The sequence below is a fragment of the Protopterus annectens genome, chromosome 15.part0 (genome assembly GCF_019279795.1).
Source record: "Protopterus annectens isolate FY-2018-M chromosome 15.part0, PAN1.0, whole genome shotgun sequence".
Lineage (NCBI taxonomy): Eukaryota > Metazoa > Chordata > Ceratodontiformes > Protopteridae > Protopterus > Protopterus annectens.
In genome coordinates this window covers 369,018,570-369,035,374 of record NC_056749.1, presented here as the reverse complement: position 1 = coordinate 369,035,374, position 16,805 = coordinate 369,018,570, and the positions used below count along the sequence as shown (strand labels likewise).

General features: G+C 37.5%; 1 protein-coding gene across 1 annotated transcript in view; it reads left to right on the top strand.

Moving 5' to 3' along the window:
* The first annotated feature begins 4,978 nt into the window (after positions 1-4,978).
* Positions 4,979-16,805, top strand: part of TRPC5 (transient receptor potential cation channel subfamily C member 5) — a 2,601,559-nt gene continuing 2,589,732 nt past the window's right edge. Inside the window, exon 1 of the mRNA XM_044057112.1 lies at positions 4,979-6,003. The gene's annotated coding sequence lies outside the window, so the exon portion shown is untranslated. The remainder of the gene's footprint in view (positions 6,004-16,805) is intronic.

The following is a 16,805-nucleotide window of genomic DNA, read 5'->3' as shown; positions in this document are numbered from 1 at the left end:
CAACAAGCAAATGAGATCACTAGTGAAAACCTCCAAAGCCAATTATAAATCAAGCATAGCCTCTGAAACAAAAGGAAACCACAAAGCCTTCTTCAGTTACATCAGGAACCTCCATGGCAAAGCCCAGTTTTGTTCCAAATTAGTACTTAACAGTATCACCTACACCGATCGTGTTGACTTAGTCAACCTGCTAGCAGATAAATTCAGAGGAAACTTCACCCCCTTGTTCCCCCCAAAGTCCATTTCAACATCCCTGATACTTGTCTCGCACCTTACATCTCCATAGTACTAACCTAAGTGTTAAAGGCCCTATCCAAGACAAAGAACACAGCTTCCATGGGGACCTGATAGTATCCCAGGCTGTATTCTGCACCATCGCCAGCAAGAACTGGTTTCACCATTGAACACCCTATTCAACTACAGCCTAAGTACAGGCAGAGTGGAGAACTGCCATTGTCACTGACCCTGGAAACTATCATACATATTAGCTTGACAAGTCTGATCTGGAAAGCCATGGAGCGTATTATTAAGGATCTCATAAACAAGGACATAGGCATTCTCCAAGCACTTGACCCCACCCAGTTTGGATTCTTCAAAGGCAGATCTTGCCTTTTGAATCTGGATGAGACTGTCACCAAGGCCCTGGATGAATGAAAGTCAGTACATACAGCTTACCTTGATTTTGCCAAGGCCTTTGATACAATCTTCCACTCTGGCATCATTGAAAAGCTAACACAACTTGGTGTAAATCCCTATGTCATCAGGTAGTTGGCCAACTGGATCACCAATAGGATCCTCAGGGACAAAATAGGCACCTCCATCTCCAACAGCAGACCTGTCACTAGTGGAGCGCCCCATGCATCTGTCCTGGGACCCTTAGTGTTTGGCATCTACTTCTTGGAGCTCCAGGCAAAGACAAAAGGCCTGTGGCTGACCAAGTTTGTGGACAACTGCAAGTTGAGTGCTGTCACTGACTCCTCAAATGATGTAAACATACTGCAAGAGGCTCTCACAGCAACTAATGACTGGTGCCAAAGTCATGGCCTCAAGCTAAATTAAAAAAAATGTATCATTATACCATTCGGCAAAAACACGGCCCCTACTGATTACCACATCAACAGCAAACCCCCTAAACACACAACCTGTGGTGAAAGACCTGGGTACTCAGGTTGATAACAATCTCACATTCGACTATCATGTAGCGGCAGTGGTCAGAAAAGCCTTTTATTTGGTTCATCTCATAAGCAAAGGGATTGCATCCACAAAAAGGAGGTTATTACCTCTCTATACTCTTCCCTCATTAGACCAGTAATTGAGTATAACGCCCCATTGGGTATGTACCTCTCCAAACATCTGCACCAACTATAAAGGCCACAGAAATACTTCATAAAGAGAATCCATGGCCTCCAACACCTGTGGAATGTGGAAAGGCTCAAATTACTAGCACTCTACTCGGTATTGTACGGGTTGCTCAGAGGTGATCTCTGTCTCACCTACAGGGTAATCTCAGACCCTGTCCTACTAGAGATGCTCCATATCCATAAGTCTAACTCCTCACGCATTACCTGTTCAAAAGGCCTGAATCTAATATGTGACATCAACAAAACCTGCTGGAGAGACAGGTTTGTCTCCCAGAGGCTGCCCCATCACTGGAATAGACTTCCCATACATGTCAAACAGAGTACCTCACTAATCCTCTTCAAGCACAACCTTGATGAGTGGATGGGAAACCACAAATTTGTCCCAGGGTTTCCACCTGTGTCCCTCACTGACAGGGGCAACAGGTGCTGACTGAGTTTGCTTTTTGGGGATAAGCTCCTGACTTGGCTTGTAAGGGCCTCAGGGCCATTAGCCCAGTAACCTCCTACAATCATATGCGCCTATGAAATGTCCCTAACGCAATGCAGTGAGGTGCAGCTTCAGAGTAGTCCATTTCCTTTTGGTTATGTTTTCTGGTCATATTCTGTCCATTAATGAAGAGCTCAGATTCCAAGGCTAACTAAACCAAATGGCTGGTAATACTGACATAAAAGGGTGACCAGTGTAAGTCAAACCAAATCAGAGACACCTGAATTTAAAAAAACAAGATCTGAATTATGTTATGGACTAAACAAAAGTGTGTGTGTGTGTGTGTGTGTGTGTGTGTGTGTGTGTGTGTGTGTGTGTGTGTGTGTGTGTGTGTGTGTGTGTCTAATATGGAAGAAGAAGCATGGTATGGCTGGCCACCCAGTGTCGTGAACATTGGCTCTAGATAATTGTCACCGTTGATGTGATACCCAGAACCCACATGAAAAAATGGGAAAAAGGAACTGTGAATGGAAGGGTGGATGACTTCATTAGACTGCAGTAAATCAATACAGATAACAGGAAAAAGTTGCCCTGGAGGTTTGATAGAGTTGAAATGCAAATGCCATCAGCAAATAATATTAGGTATTATCTCAAGTAAGTAAAATTGAATGCCATGTAAACACTTAAAATGCTTACAAACATTTTGCAGTTTACTACATTACTTAGCTTTTTTTATAGGGCACACAATCAAAACTTATGAAATACGCTTTACCAAAGCAGGGTGTTAAGTGGTGTATGGTCAGTATTATTACCTGAGAAAAACACTCCATTAACAGAATGAAGTTGTAATGTATAAAATAGCTGCATAGTTGTTAAAATTTAATAATTACAGTCATGATAAACTACTGCAGTATTATTTTATGAACACTGATAAAGCAGCACCACATTGCTTATAGGAACTATGCTGGACAGGACTGTTATGTCCGCCTCCTTCATCTTTGACAAGCAGCACTGTAATGTTTCTCAGCTCAGTCAGAACTTCCAAAGTTATAGTAAACAGTCTATGGGTACATGAAGAAGTAATGCCTCTTAATTCTGGCAGTGTAACACACTCGGCTATCTGTTTCCATGTTACTGAGATAGTATGTACAGCTTACCAAAGCTTCCATACCTGCTCGAGTGCACACCATGATTCAGCAAATCAAACAACTAGGTAAAATGTAGTAAGCACACAACGCATTATATGCAACACTGTGTGAACATTCCAGTAACCAACCCGAATATTTTTTCACCTCAATGTTTTAATTCCAGATGAACTTGGAATCAGAAAATTATGTATGAAGGACTACAATGATTTGTAAAGTTTATGTTTCCCTAACAGTGTAGGATATTTTGCATGTTTCCCCCATGTAAGAATCCAAACTGTATGAATGACAACAGACTAGCATTGATATGTGTCAATCCTCTTAGTACAATAAATCTGAACAAACAAGAAATAACGGGGGGCAAAGTCTCCCACAAACACAGCTAACTGACAGAATAGCAGATTTTGCATTAGCTCCTATTTTCTGAAGCAAATGAAGCTTGAAACTTAAATGGCTGTCATTATTTAATGACTTCAATGCTCAATGGTTTACCAGAAAACCACTAATTTTATGAGGCTCACACCAAAAATGTAAGGCAAAAAATCTAGACACTTGAGAGGTATGCCAGCATTTGATTATTTTGCAATATTCTTAAGTGCTCTACCTGCCCCATATTAGAACAATGCTGATAATAACCTCTATAGCTACCTTCCCGCACTAGCATGGAATAAATTTCCTATGTCCCTTAGAATTATAACCCATACACCTGTTTTCAAGACTGCCCTCAAAAAGCACCTGGTTTCTGCCTGGAAATGTAACTGCAATTTAATACTTTTCCTTCAGTTCTCCCTTTTTCTCTTCTCACTCCCCCTTCACTTTCCACCCCTCGCCCTCCCTATTACTTAGTGCTTACTTCATGTTTCTTCTTGCTACTAGTTTTACTACCTACTTTTCACCTTTACCCCATCTCAATCCTTACTCCCTTATTATTTTTGATACATTTTATTTCTCTCTCCCCACGTTATCTTGCAGCATAATAGTTAACACTTCATCCTAAACATATCTCCTCTTCCTCAGCTCTCCTTCCTGATACTAACCACTTATTTACTTACTTCTCTTCTTCTTCCGTACTTACACAGTTTTTTATTTAATTATAAGTTCAACCTCTGATAAATCTAACGTTATACTTCTTATGAAATGTACTTTTTTCTCAAACCTATACCGTAGGGTTACCACCTGTCCCACTTTGCGAGGGACAGTCCCTCTTTGGGCAGTTGTGTCCTGCAAAATAATTGAAAAAATGGCAAATGTCCTGAGATTTTAGGACAAAAATCTTACTACATTTTCTTTAATAGTTGCATAAAACAGTTATTTTGTATCTGAAACACCTAAATGTTGTAAGAAACAGAATAAGCAACTAAACTGCAACAAGAATACGTTTTTATTTAGGCAAAAATGTGAAGTTATGTCCTTTGTACTGGCCGTGGGTATGTTTTGCCATGCAAAATCTGACGTTTCTACAAAAAATGTCCCACTTTGGGCATTTGAAAATGTGGCAACCCTACTACTGTGCATTTTATCATTGAAGTCTGTATTTGTGAATTTATATATCTTATTACTATTTAAAACTTGTTCTTTGGAGATTTTCTCCCTGGGCCTCTGCTGAAAAATGTTACAAGCTCAGACGGACTAACCGGTCAACAAATATCAAATAAATAAATAAATTTGGAGCTGACAGAAAACACATGGTATGATAGTTTAACCAAGATACAGGGAATACCCATGACCTGTGTAGTTATACGTTTACAGGTTATTGAAAATTATTTTTCTTGGTGTTCATGGATTTTCCAGCAAACTAGCACTGAACACAAGAGAAACTCTCCACATGGTCACTGCAGATGTTGAAACACAGCCTGAAGCTCTTTTCAACAAAATGATGTGGGACGTATAGATAATTACTGTTTAATACAAAGCTGAGCCAGGTGAACGCAAGTGCAACGTGTCAATAGAAATTAAAATACTGGGATCGGGTTGGTTAACAGTCTTATCCAAAGAATATACATTCAGCTGGACACAAACGAGCAAACGTTAAAGAGACGCAATGGGGCAGCATGCATAAGGGGAAAATCCCTTTTACTGAAAATGAGAAAATTCTGAAGGAATCCAGTAAAAGCAATGTGTCCTATAAAACTCGCCACCAGTAATTGACCATTTCAGCTCCTCAGCTGGTCCATCTGCTTAGAAAGGACAAATTAGCGCCAGTAATTTGCTCCTAATGTCCACCTGTCCTTAATTTAGACATGCGACATCCTCAGCGTGTACGGTCGGTTTTATTTTGGATATAAAGGTTATTTAACTACAGTCGTGGTCTCAAACTCTTTCTTTAAAACAAGTCACTGAGCCCATTGTATAAAACGTTTGTTTTTAATAAATGTGTGTGTGATACGTACAACTGATCCGAGTTAGGTCCTGTCAGCCCCGTTCCACATGAAAAAGCAGTAGAGATGGGCGGGGGGAGCAGGAGGAGGGAACCGAGGGTCTCCTTCTGTGACTGACTGAGACTCGGCTAAAAGACAACATATTGTTGCAGGTTCTACAGTTCTTATGCTTTGAGCGGCACCTGGCAGCTTTGCAGACCGGATTTTTTGGGGTTTTCTTCGCTTTAAATGTGGACAGGTAGAAACATCACCTGTGGCATTAATGAAATGGCAGGCTAAGGTTACCAAGCGCCAGGGAGTTACAGAGAGTGATATCGGGGACGAGTAATGTTTTGAGGAGGCTCTTTTCCTAACCTCTTGATGAAGTGGCCAGTAGTTCAGCAGCTATTTTGTAAAACGGAGCTGCTGCCAGAGCCCTTCTCCTTGCAAATGCGGCATTGTTGATTGTGGGCTCTGCAGAGGACAGCCGCTGCTGTTTGTTGTTGCTGCTGGTGGTGCTGCTGACGATGAGAATGGTGGAGGTGATGGTGCTGCTGATGGTGGTGACAGCGTGGAAGTTCAGGGAGAGACAAATGTGGATCTGCTCCACGTAATTTTGGGGATTATAATAAATGAAGACTAAACGGAGCTCTACAACGCAAGGCAATAAAAATCTAGAAGCAACCAGAAAATGTAAAGGAGTGCCCGATTAGGTAAGCCTTCATTCGCTTCTGTGGGTCTGACTAATATTTTGTGCTGAGACGAGGGTGTAAGCAACAGATTGTACATGGCACACAGCACATCAGAAACGATTCCTCTTATCCGTAGTGCTGTGCCCGAAATACTCTGGCGAGCAGTGCTGCTAGACATGAAACGATAATGCTTGCTATTTCATGTAAAAGTGCACCCTGTTGCGCTGCTACTTCAGTACCTGTTGTACAAACCTGTGTTTGCAGAGTAGCAAATGGCTGGTAATTTTAATTCCACTGTGTAGAAGATTTCTGATTGGTTTAAATGTTCAATTTTAAGCTACACAATATAAGATAACGAAACAGTAAGGGAATTAATTGGTTGCAATAATTTATTATTATACACGTTTAATGTAAATGGATGGGCTGCAGTGCTGTCCTAACAGTGTTGCAGTGTAGGTAGATGGGCTTTAGATTCCCTAATGGAAACTTAATTCTTGCCCATTTCTTCTGAACTGTCTTCGTGTTGAGTTAAATTTATCTGTCAGCAATTAAGACACATTCTTATTACAAGACTGGCATCAGTTGGCAGAACATCAAATGTAATGTCCACCCTAACACAGACATTCTCCACCTCTGTATACACACGACAGTACTAATGTGTTATTTATGACAGGGATTCAATAGGCGTGACTGCTAGTGTTTTCGGTTTGCACACGCTCCTGCGTGAAAATTGTAGAGATTAAACTAAATATAAACAGCTGTAATGGTTGATATTTGGTGGACTCAGGTGTTCACCGTAAAAAGCTGTTTTCTTATTTCCTCTTAAGATTTTTTTTTAGTAGTAGACCTTTGCAGTGCATGGCTCGTTTGGTTCAAATACTGCAAGTGTGCAAATTGTTTTGCTTTGTTTTTTAAAGAACTACCAGTGATGACGACGACGATGATGATAATGATGTCATTAGAAACGTTGATATTTTCCATCATGGTTACTGTATAAGGGGCTGTTTTCTGCAGTGCTTAATGTACACTTAAGCTCATTCGTGGTCTCTTACCCATATGTGTTTGTTAAAACGATGTAATACTACACTTGCTGTCGATTACTTGCAGTTTGCAATTGGGGCCATTACCCATTTTAAAATCAATTATATGGCATAGAAGGCCACGCTACCTCAAAATGACAAATTTAATCCTTATAATATTTGCTTTTTATGGCATACGGAGATCATGATACCTGCCCTCTCTTATGCACAGAGTCAACACTAATGGAAGAGAGCTTTTTTCGATGAAGGAGTCACAACTATGCCACCATTTTATACTGTTTTGAAAACGTAGCACAATTGCAAACGCCTGTACTTCCTATGTTAAGAGAAGAAAGTGCAAATTGTGGGACATTATCATCCTAAACCGTGCTTATGACTGTCGACATTATTTAGACAGCAGCTAAGAAGTATTTCAAGCAACAATTTTGAGCAACTAGAAAAAAAAATCACAGAAGTCAAAATTAACTTCAGCTTGTGACATCCTACAAACCCTATAAACATTGTGTGTGCTATCTAAGTAAAGAGTATGCAACATACAGTGTTTCTGTTATAGGCTTAATGAAGGTGATCAAATGGATTTCTCCAAAAGGGGTCCCTTTAGATTAGCTCACTAATTAGCAGAATGTATAGCTTGTTGGGCAATTCATATTTACCTGTCTGCAGCTAACTTTGTTACTTTAAAAATTATTACTAAATAATCAAACTTTTATTTCTGTGTATGTGAGTGATGGCAAATCTTGGGTTATGTATTACAGTAAAATAAAAACAAAGTAAGCAACATTATGCAGCATGTAAGCTAAAAAGAGGAACCTGTGAAAAAATAATTAAATATATCCTGCAAATAATGAGCTTCCCAAATAAAAATGTACTACTCTGCAAATCGCATCATCATTTTATAGTTGAGCCTTAATATAATAAAATCAAGTTGAAAGAACCCACGGAGGAAATAAAGTGAAAAAGCAGAGAGAGAATGCAAGCTATATACATTCTGTTCATTTAAACTGCCCTCTTGGTCTTCTTACTTGCCATGTACATCAGTAGTTGCTTTGTGTCGTTTCCCATGTATGGCGTATAATATGTTTTTCAAAATGTCAGAATACAAAAATTTCTACTGTGCTGGCAACATGCATTTAACTAATGGTATATGATAATGTTCTAGTTGTGTACTAGAATAAGCAATGTTAGTTTTATTTGGACTCATGGGTTTAGTACTGCCAGCTTCACCAAACCAGAAAGGTTTGATTATGAACTACTGAACTGTCTGCACATCTGGAATAAATCACTAGGAAAAACATAGCAAAGAAAAATGGTGACTTGTTTGTAGTTGAAAGGACAAACTGTATGTTGTATAGAAAGAATAAATAACACGTACTAGAATAGCAAAATTAAGCAGATAAGTCAATGGCAAATATTATAGAGAAAAACAGGTAAAATGGAGAGTGCTTGACATAATGCATAACCAGATTTTGCAATAGAATTACAGCACAAAGTGTAATATGCAGCACAGACGTTATGTAACTGCACTGGAAAATGTATGATCGCCACTTTAATTTTGTTGAAAGGTTGAAAATGCACTCTATTTAAAACCATCTGATGATATGTGCCTTTCATTAAAACACAAAAAACTGAAGACAAAGGTAAAGACAGTTGAGGTCGAACAGAGCAACAGGACAGACATAAAGAGGGCTGTAAAGGATAGAAAGACAATGAGCGTGTTAGAGGATACAGTCAATGTGATAAGTCATTGAGGGATACAAAAATGAAACAAAAGGATGAACGAGACTATCCCATAGCTATGGACAGTCTGCATACTAATTAATCAGACAATAATGTTTCGGGTATTTGAGGAAAAAGGAGTCTGTTACATCAGGCAAATTTAACTAGTCTCTTTCAAAAAAATTTTTAACTTGCATAACAAAGAAAAGACAAATGTAAAAATCAAAAGGCCAAGTATTTCCCATTTTTGTGAGCTACAACTGACCTTCAGGGCAATTATATTGGGTAACAGGTAATTATATTAGGAAATAGAAGCACATGGTCTGGGGCACAACATGAAGGGTGTGGGAATTGCCATCAATGTAAAACCTATTTACAGGAGACTAGTTAGTATTGTGTATGCGTGTACAAGAGTTGACACGAAAGGGCAGTAGGAACTTGCCTGAAATTATATTTAATAGTGAGCCAGTAATTTAAGCAGAAATGTTATCAGAATATTTATTAGAAATACATTTTAAAAACACAAACTACCTGCACATATAAATAAATACAACTGCTTCATCTTACAAACTGAACTAACAAGAACTATGCTTTAATAATTATAAAGTCATTTAGCAATATCCCAGCAAATTTAATAGTAAACAGAATTTCCTCAATTCAATGTGCTTCAAAATGGTCCACTAAGAAGGTATTTATAATTAAACATTTTATCTTCATTACTTGACCTATAAACTGTCATAAATTACAAAAAAGTAGATAAAACATCATAAAATATAATGTATTATAGTACAGGCAATCAGTTTTGCCGGAAGGATCCTACCTCTTAGCACAAAAACGTGGATAAAGCCAATAATAATGGGGAGGACAAAGGCCCAAGAGTAGAAACACATTTTAAATATTGCTCTTATAAAGTTAGAATGTTGCTAGGATAACTCCATTTATGTTAATGTGCACTTTTCTGAAGGCTATGAAGTCTGAAACTCAAATGTATGTCATTATTTAGTGACTCCATTTGTCAGTGATTTGTCAAAAAAAACACAAATTTTATGAATAATAGACCAAAAAATATGAGGCAGAAATCTGGACAGTCTGTGAAAATTTGGACAATTGAGAAAGATATGAGGAAGCTGCATTCCTTCCCCAACACCGCAAGCTCTGTATATACTATCTCAGAGGCTGACACGCTTAGAGAAAAGCAAATTAAATACTCACATGCATAAGTAAATGCATAAATGGCTGTAAATATTTAAAGCCTGAATCAGGTGAATCAGAGCTGTAAGGAACATGTGACATAGCAACATCTAATATACTGAGATCTCAATAATATGACAAATCATAGTGATGATGTTTTAAACTCGAGTTCATAGCTGACAACAAGCAGTAGAAAATCTAGACCACCGAAAAAATCCTATCAAAAGCTATTGAAAGGCCACTTTCTGCCTGCTTTAGCTTGAAACCCCTGAATCCTCTTCACCATGTTATACAAAACAGTGTCATCTTGTTCTTATACACAACACAGAATTAAATATTTCAGGCTAATACATTTTAACCCCTTCACCTTTGCAGAAGCCTATATATAATGGCTGCTAACTTTAGCTGACACAGATATCGATGCTGTAGGATTTGTGCACCAAGTTCCACTCACTGAGCATAATTATGGTGCGGGCTGGTGAACGTTTCCCTATTTATTGCAACAACTGATTTTTGCTGTGCATTTCTGCAGAATGTTGTTAAATGTTAGTAGCCAAAAAAAGAGAGGTGGCTAAACACATCAGATATATAAAAATTGAAAGCTGCAAAATTCCTAGGATGCCTTACAAGAACCCCTGTAATTGATATTTTTCCTGTTTCCTGCTTGACCACTGATAACTCAATACATTTTCTTTATGACCTTTAGTACCGTGTCTTGAATACTGTTAAGCCTGAAAGTATATTACACCATGAAGCAAGCAATAGACAGGAGTGACCATCACAGGACAGTACGCATGCAACATTTTAAAATGTCTTAACCTTAATAACAACAAAAAAAGGCCGTTATGAAAAAAAGTTGAATGTGATTCCTATTGCTTGTATTTATAACCTAACCTAACCCAAAATGGGACTGACCTATATGCCAACATATGAACACTTATATTCAAAGAAGTACATTAATTTAGTTATGGTATATCTGAAAAGAGAAACAATGGTAATTTATAGTATGTTTATGATTATTTACTTTTCAGCGCTTTACTATTATGAATATATAACATTCTTTAAATGTGATAGAAATGAAATACCGTTCACATATGCACATATAAAACCTATTGCATAAGTAGAATTATAACATTTTCTCATGTCTATATGCTGGGAAGCTATATGACCTGTACGAATAGACTTGTCAACAGCATTTTTTTAAACAAATTCATGTCTTAATGTGGCAGTAAAGACTGGCCCCATTATTCTCTGTACCCATTTTCATTTTTGCAATTTGGTATAATGAATACTGAATTTACTTGTGGGAGATACTTCAACCTCATTCAAAAGTAATGTTGAAGTTCTCAGCATAATGGTAGATTTCAAATCTACAGTTGTGCCCTCCATTGTTCAAAGATGTTATGAAGTTATTAATATGAAATTAAGAGAAATAAGCACCAGGTAAAGGCTATTCATATAACCACTGTTGATATCACTGGTCAGACCTGTTATAGGGACATAATTAATTATTTGGTTGCTACCACACCAAGGAAACAATTCAGAGTGAGAAATGGTGCATTTTTCATCAAATCAGAAAAGACCTTGGTAGTCCGTTAGGAAGTCTGACTAAGCAATATTTGGATCACACTTCAAGTAATCTGGTATTCTTAGAGGTGACTGTGTGGCCTACAGGACCATATAAGATCCAGCATTGTGAGAATCCTTCTGATTAAGGAACAAAGTCAAGACAATAGAAGAATTAGTATTATTTTTATGAGGGTAGTTAGTAACAGGCTAGTTATGTTTTTTTCAAAGACTTCAGTAGTAGTGGAATACACTTCTGTTAAGTTTGAAGATTGTTCCATCTTTAAGCACATTCAAGACACATGTGGATAGTACATGGGTGTTTGAAATTCGGGTCCCCTTCAAAACATCTAAAAACCTATAACATCTAATTTCATAACCTTGAGACCAGAACATCTAAAACCCAAAACCCATAACATTGAATTTCATAACATCTGTCAGTACAAATCACATGAAAATAACATCCCCTCCACATATAATGACACCAAACTACCAAACACACTTTTTACTATGTTTCTGCAGAGGGGCTTGATACAGTGGGGTTAGGAAATTAACTTTTTCCCACCATAGTGCAATCTTGGAGTTGGTATATTTAATTTATGGGGGGTGTGGGGGGTGCAGGGGGGCTTGCCCCCCTGCAGAAATGTAGTAAAAGGTGTGTTCGGTAGTTTGGTGTCATTGTATGTGAAGGGGATGTTATTTTCTTGTGATTTGTAGTGTTAGATGTTTTGGGTTTTAGATGTTCTAGTCTCACTGTTATGAAATTAGATGTTATGAGTTTTAGATCTTTCAAAGTAGACCTTAGAAATTCATGCAAGGACAGGCTGCATGCAAGCTTTTGTATGTCCAGTACCTATTAACATGTGAAGGCAATGTATGTATGTTTATGATAATAATATAATACAGGCTGATATAAAAACACTATTTAGGAATGGCACAAAAAAGTGATTTATAGTGATATAGTCTTCAGAGAAGATAAGGTAGAATGCAGAAGTGATCAACACCCAGTGCATCACAGGTGGGTGGGGAGTGATAGGTCCCCTTTAATGTGTCCATTCATTTTTACCTTCCCTCCATTAATAAAACTTTTAGATGAGGTATTTATGAAGAACTCATTAAAGCTAAACTTTCCCGAATATGAAATGCCCACAGTAGAGAGTGCATTTTCAGGACTAGCCTTATTCACATTTGCTATATACTTGTTCTCTTTAATTGTAAGGCCTACATGGTTAATGCCAGTAGTGTTGTTTTTTTTTTTTTTTTTTTTGTAAGTTTGTCTACTTAGTCTTTGCTGACATTGTTTTCAATCTTTCTAATATGCTTTACTTTTGCAGAAAACAAATCTAACTGAACCTTTTTACAGTTAGGAATTTAATGTGATGAGTATGAACAGCCAGCAGTCATTTCTGAAACTATCTCTAATTTTTACTACAGTGCCAACAGAGAAGTAAATGGTCTTTGTTTTTAGTGCACATGTAGCAAAAATTCCATTACTGCCCCAACATTTCTTTAACTTTTATGGTGATTGGAGTATTTTCATTGGCTATTTTTGTTAAAGATCATGTTTAAGGGCGCAGAACACTTTTTTGTATAAAAAGTGTTTGCATGCATCTTTATGCACACAAACACTTTTGTTAGTACAAAAACAAAAGGTTGTTTCACACCTATTTATAAATAAAATATTAAAAAAATTGCTTCTGAACACAGAAGGCAAAATGTATCGAGGTATGTTTATACTTTGAACATTGATTGGCTGGCAGGAGGCGCTTGTGTCACTTTGGGTTCCAGTTCTAATTATGCCGCATTAGCACAGGCAAGTTAAAATAATCATTTTTTTTGCCAAACTGTTAATTTAACAGTTCAGCAATTACATAGCTAGTTTACAATCACATACCTGTGTTAATCCAGCATAATTAGAACTGGAACCCAAGGCGGCATGAGCACCTCCTGCATATTCGTGCCATAAACATGGGTCAGTATGTTTGTCTTCTGCATTTGGAAACAATCTTTTAAACTTTATATATATTTTTTGCAGACTGCAAAGTGCACCTTTTTTAAAAGAAATGTGTGTTTTGTACCTTTAAACTTGATCTTTTACTATATGTCAAATCTTATTAGACTCTCACACATAATGCAATGCACATAATATATAGCCCTTGAGATGAACTAAGACTTAGCATGGTGTTGAAGAACACTGAATGGTTTGTATGTATGTAACCCTGAATTTGAGTCGTATAGCTGTGTATTTCTTAAGTGACTGAACAGTTACTGGGACAATACTACCAAGTACAAATCTGATGCAGCATGGAATATATTAAAGGCAATACTGCAGTCTAATACATTGGGTGTGAAAAGGATACATCATACATTGTCTATCATCAGCAATGAAAGAATTAAGTTTCATGATACTATGCATGCGTGTGTATGTGTTTGTGAGTATGTATGTGCATTATTTATTTTTTTTTTTTGTAACACTATTCACTGATAAAATGTCATAATAAAAAAATGTTTATGAGGTATATAGTACAGATCCTGTGTGTGTGTCATCAGCTAGTCTTCAACATGTTAGTAGCATAACTAATCGGAGCTCGACCGCATTCATTCCAGCACAGAAAAAAAAAAACATACTTGCCTCACAGAAAATACAGATCCTACAAAATCAACCCCTTCATATAAAATCCATAAAAGTCAACCCCCTCATATAAAATCCATAAGAGTCAGTCTCCTAGAAATATTGTTTCCCCAACAGTGGTGTAAAATAGAGTAATCACAAACTAACAGCCAATCAGTAAAATGGATATAATACTAAAAACTACACTTAATATTGAAATAATGAACTTATTACTGAGCTAGCATAAATGAACACAGGTCTTACTACACTACAAAATTGCCCAACAGTGTAAAAAGCACTAAAACTTACCTCATAAATAACACACAAAAAATGACCTGTGACACCATACATTCATAAAAATCATATAAATTGCATAAAGCTCTGTTCTATAGTCAACCTATGGAATTACCACATCTCAGTTTGTCAAATAGCAATCCCTGATGTATCATTTATGTATGCACACACACACAATAGACATATCCAAAGAAGACACTTTCTTAGACTTAAGTTCCCTTTATTTATAGTATAATAAGGCAAACTCAGAATCAGTTGAAGTAAGGCAGTCCAAATAATTTACAGTACAGTTCACTGATTATGGTCTGTCAGAGACCCACCGTTCTTGTTATTCCTTTGTGATGTTACTGCAGCTCAGGTCAGGCTGCCTTCTATTTTAGTATAATGCACAACTACATCCACAAGTAAACCTGTGGTACCTCGCAATTAAATCCTAGCTTCTCATGCACCGCAGGATGTAAGCCTTCCAGTATATCCACATGCTCCTCAGGTCAGTCTTTCCCAAAAGTCTTTACTCATGGACCTCGTTGTCCCTCTCAGCAGAAGGCAAAAATCTGTGCTACTTGTGACAGCTCTCCTTTTATCTCCCAGCTTCCCTTGTGTGTGTGTCATATTTATTAGCTGCAATCATGCTTTACTACCATAATATGTTAGTTATATACATAGCTCAACTTTTAACATAATACATGGGACATGCACGGTATTTCTGTATTGTAAACAGCCACTACGCCAAAATCACCCTCTTTCCCCATCATAGAATCCCTTGGGACTGAGATAACCCATCCACATTGACATTTTTGTTACCCGGCCTTTGTTTCAACATAAATGTTAAGGGTTGTGGGTATAAAGCTTGCCTGCCTAGTTTGCTGATTACTTATTTGTGTTGGCTCAATTTGTGTTGGCTCAATTTTTGTGTGGAAGTATGGTGATTGACATGAAGTTATATCGCAACAAGTAATAGTGAAATTAACAAGTAATAATGCAGTTAAGTAAGTGCCCATTTAATAACAAGGCACCATTTCAGTCTGTGGGAGAGCATCCCATCTCAGACCGAATGAACTTTCGGTTGGGGTAGCAGTTGGGTTTTCCTCACCAACTAGTTCCTAAGATAGCATAGGTCCTAACCCAACTTCAGATGCATTGGTGTACACAGTAAAGGGTTTATACAAGTCTGAGGCAACTAAGATGGGTTCTGAGAACAGCATAGTTTTCAGATGGTTAAACACTTCTGCTGCTGCTATAGTCAACCTCACCTGGATGGGGGCCAAACCATGTCTAAGGTCTGTCAGAGGACAGGGTATAGTAGCAAAGCTGGGTACAAACCTTTTCCATATTGGCCTGCTAGTCCTAAGAATGCTTTACGTATGATACTGGTATTGGGTATACGCCACTTCTTGGCAGCTTCTAGTTTACATATTTTGGGGAAAAAAATCCCTTCTTCCAATCACATATATATCCTACATATCTGGCTTCTGCCATACAAAGCTAACATCTGACATCATAAACAGTACTTTCTGCATGTCTTAAAGTTTCCACAGTAACTTATATTTGGTTAAATGGACTTTAAGGATTTTGAATAAATTACTGTGTCATCAGGATATACAGCTGATTACCTGGAGTGAGATTTCAGAACTTTATCCACAAACATTTGAATACTGGCAAGGACCATCACAAATGGATTGTTTCCATTTGTGTTGGGACTCCTCAATAAATCTAATTTTAAACATCTTTCTCATTTCATTTGTTGTTTTTCTTTGGGATTCTTTTACGTTGTAGAGTTTATGTTTACCTTCTTCCCAGCACATCTGCAACATTATTATGCCTTAAATCTGTTCTACAAGGAGGCTCAGAACAAAAGAAAATTTTAATTCCTGGCAGCCAATCTTTAATTACCTGTTTCTGGGCCTTATAGAAAGTTTAGTCTATTTGAATAGCAGGGATAGAATTCCTTGATAGCATACTATTGGTCCCTATATCGGCTGCCAACCTGAACACAGAACTTCAGTTTCCCTCCAATGTTTTAACACATTTATGTTATGTATCAGCCTTTGTTTTCTCTTTGCAATCTGACTTATTTCATATTTCATTTTGCTTGTTTTCTCAACAACTCCATAGAGAACACAAGTAACACTTTGGTACCCTTTTTAAAACTCCCCACGTCTAGCATTCTTGTTGTATACTCTCTGTTGTAGTTCCTGTGTCCTTTGCATATCTTCCTTAACTATTGGCATCACAAGCTTTAATCTGTCATGCAAGGTTATAATAGGTGCTATCAATTTCTTTAAAAAAGGGTTTTCTTTTCCTCCAAGGTTTCCCTTGCTATGTACAGCAAGCTTTGGATATGTCTCTAATATAATAACCCAGAACTACACTACAAGGCTTATTAATAGATGTTAGGGGGAGGG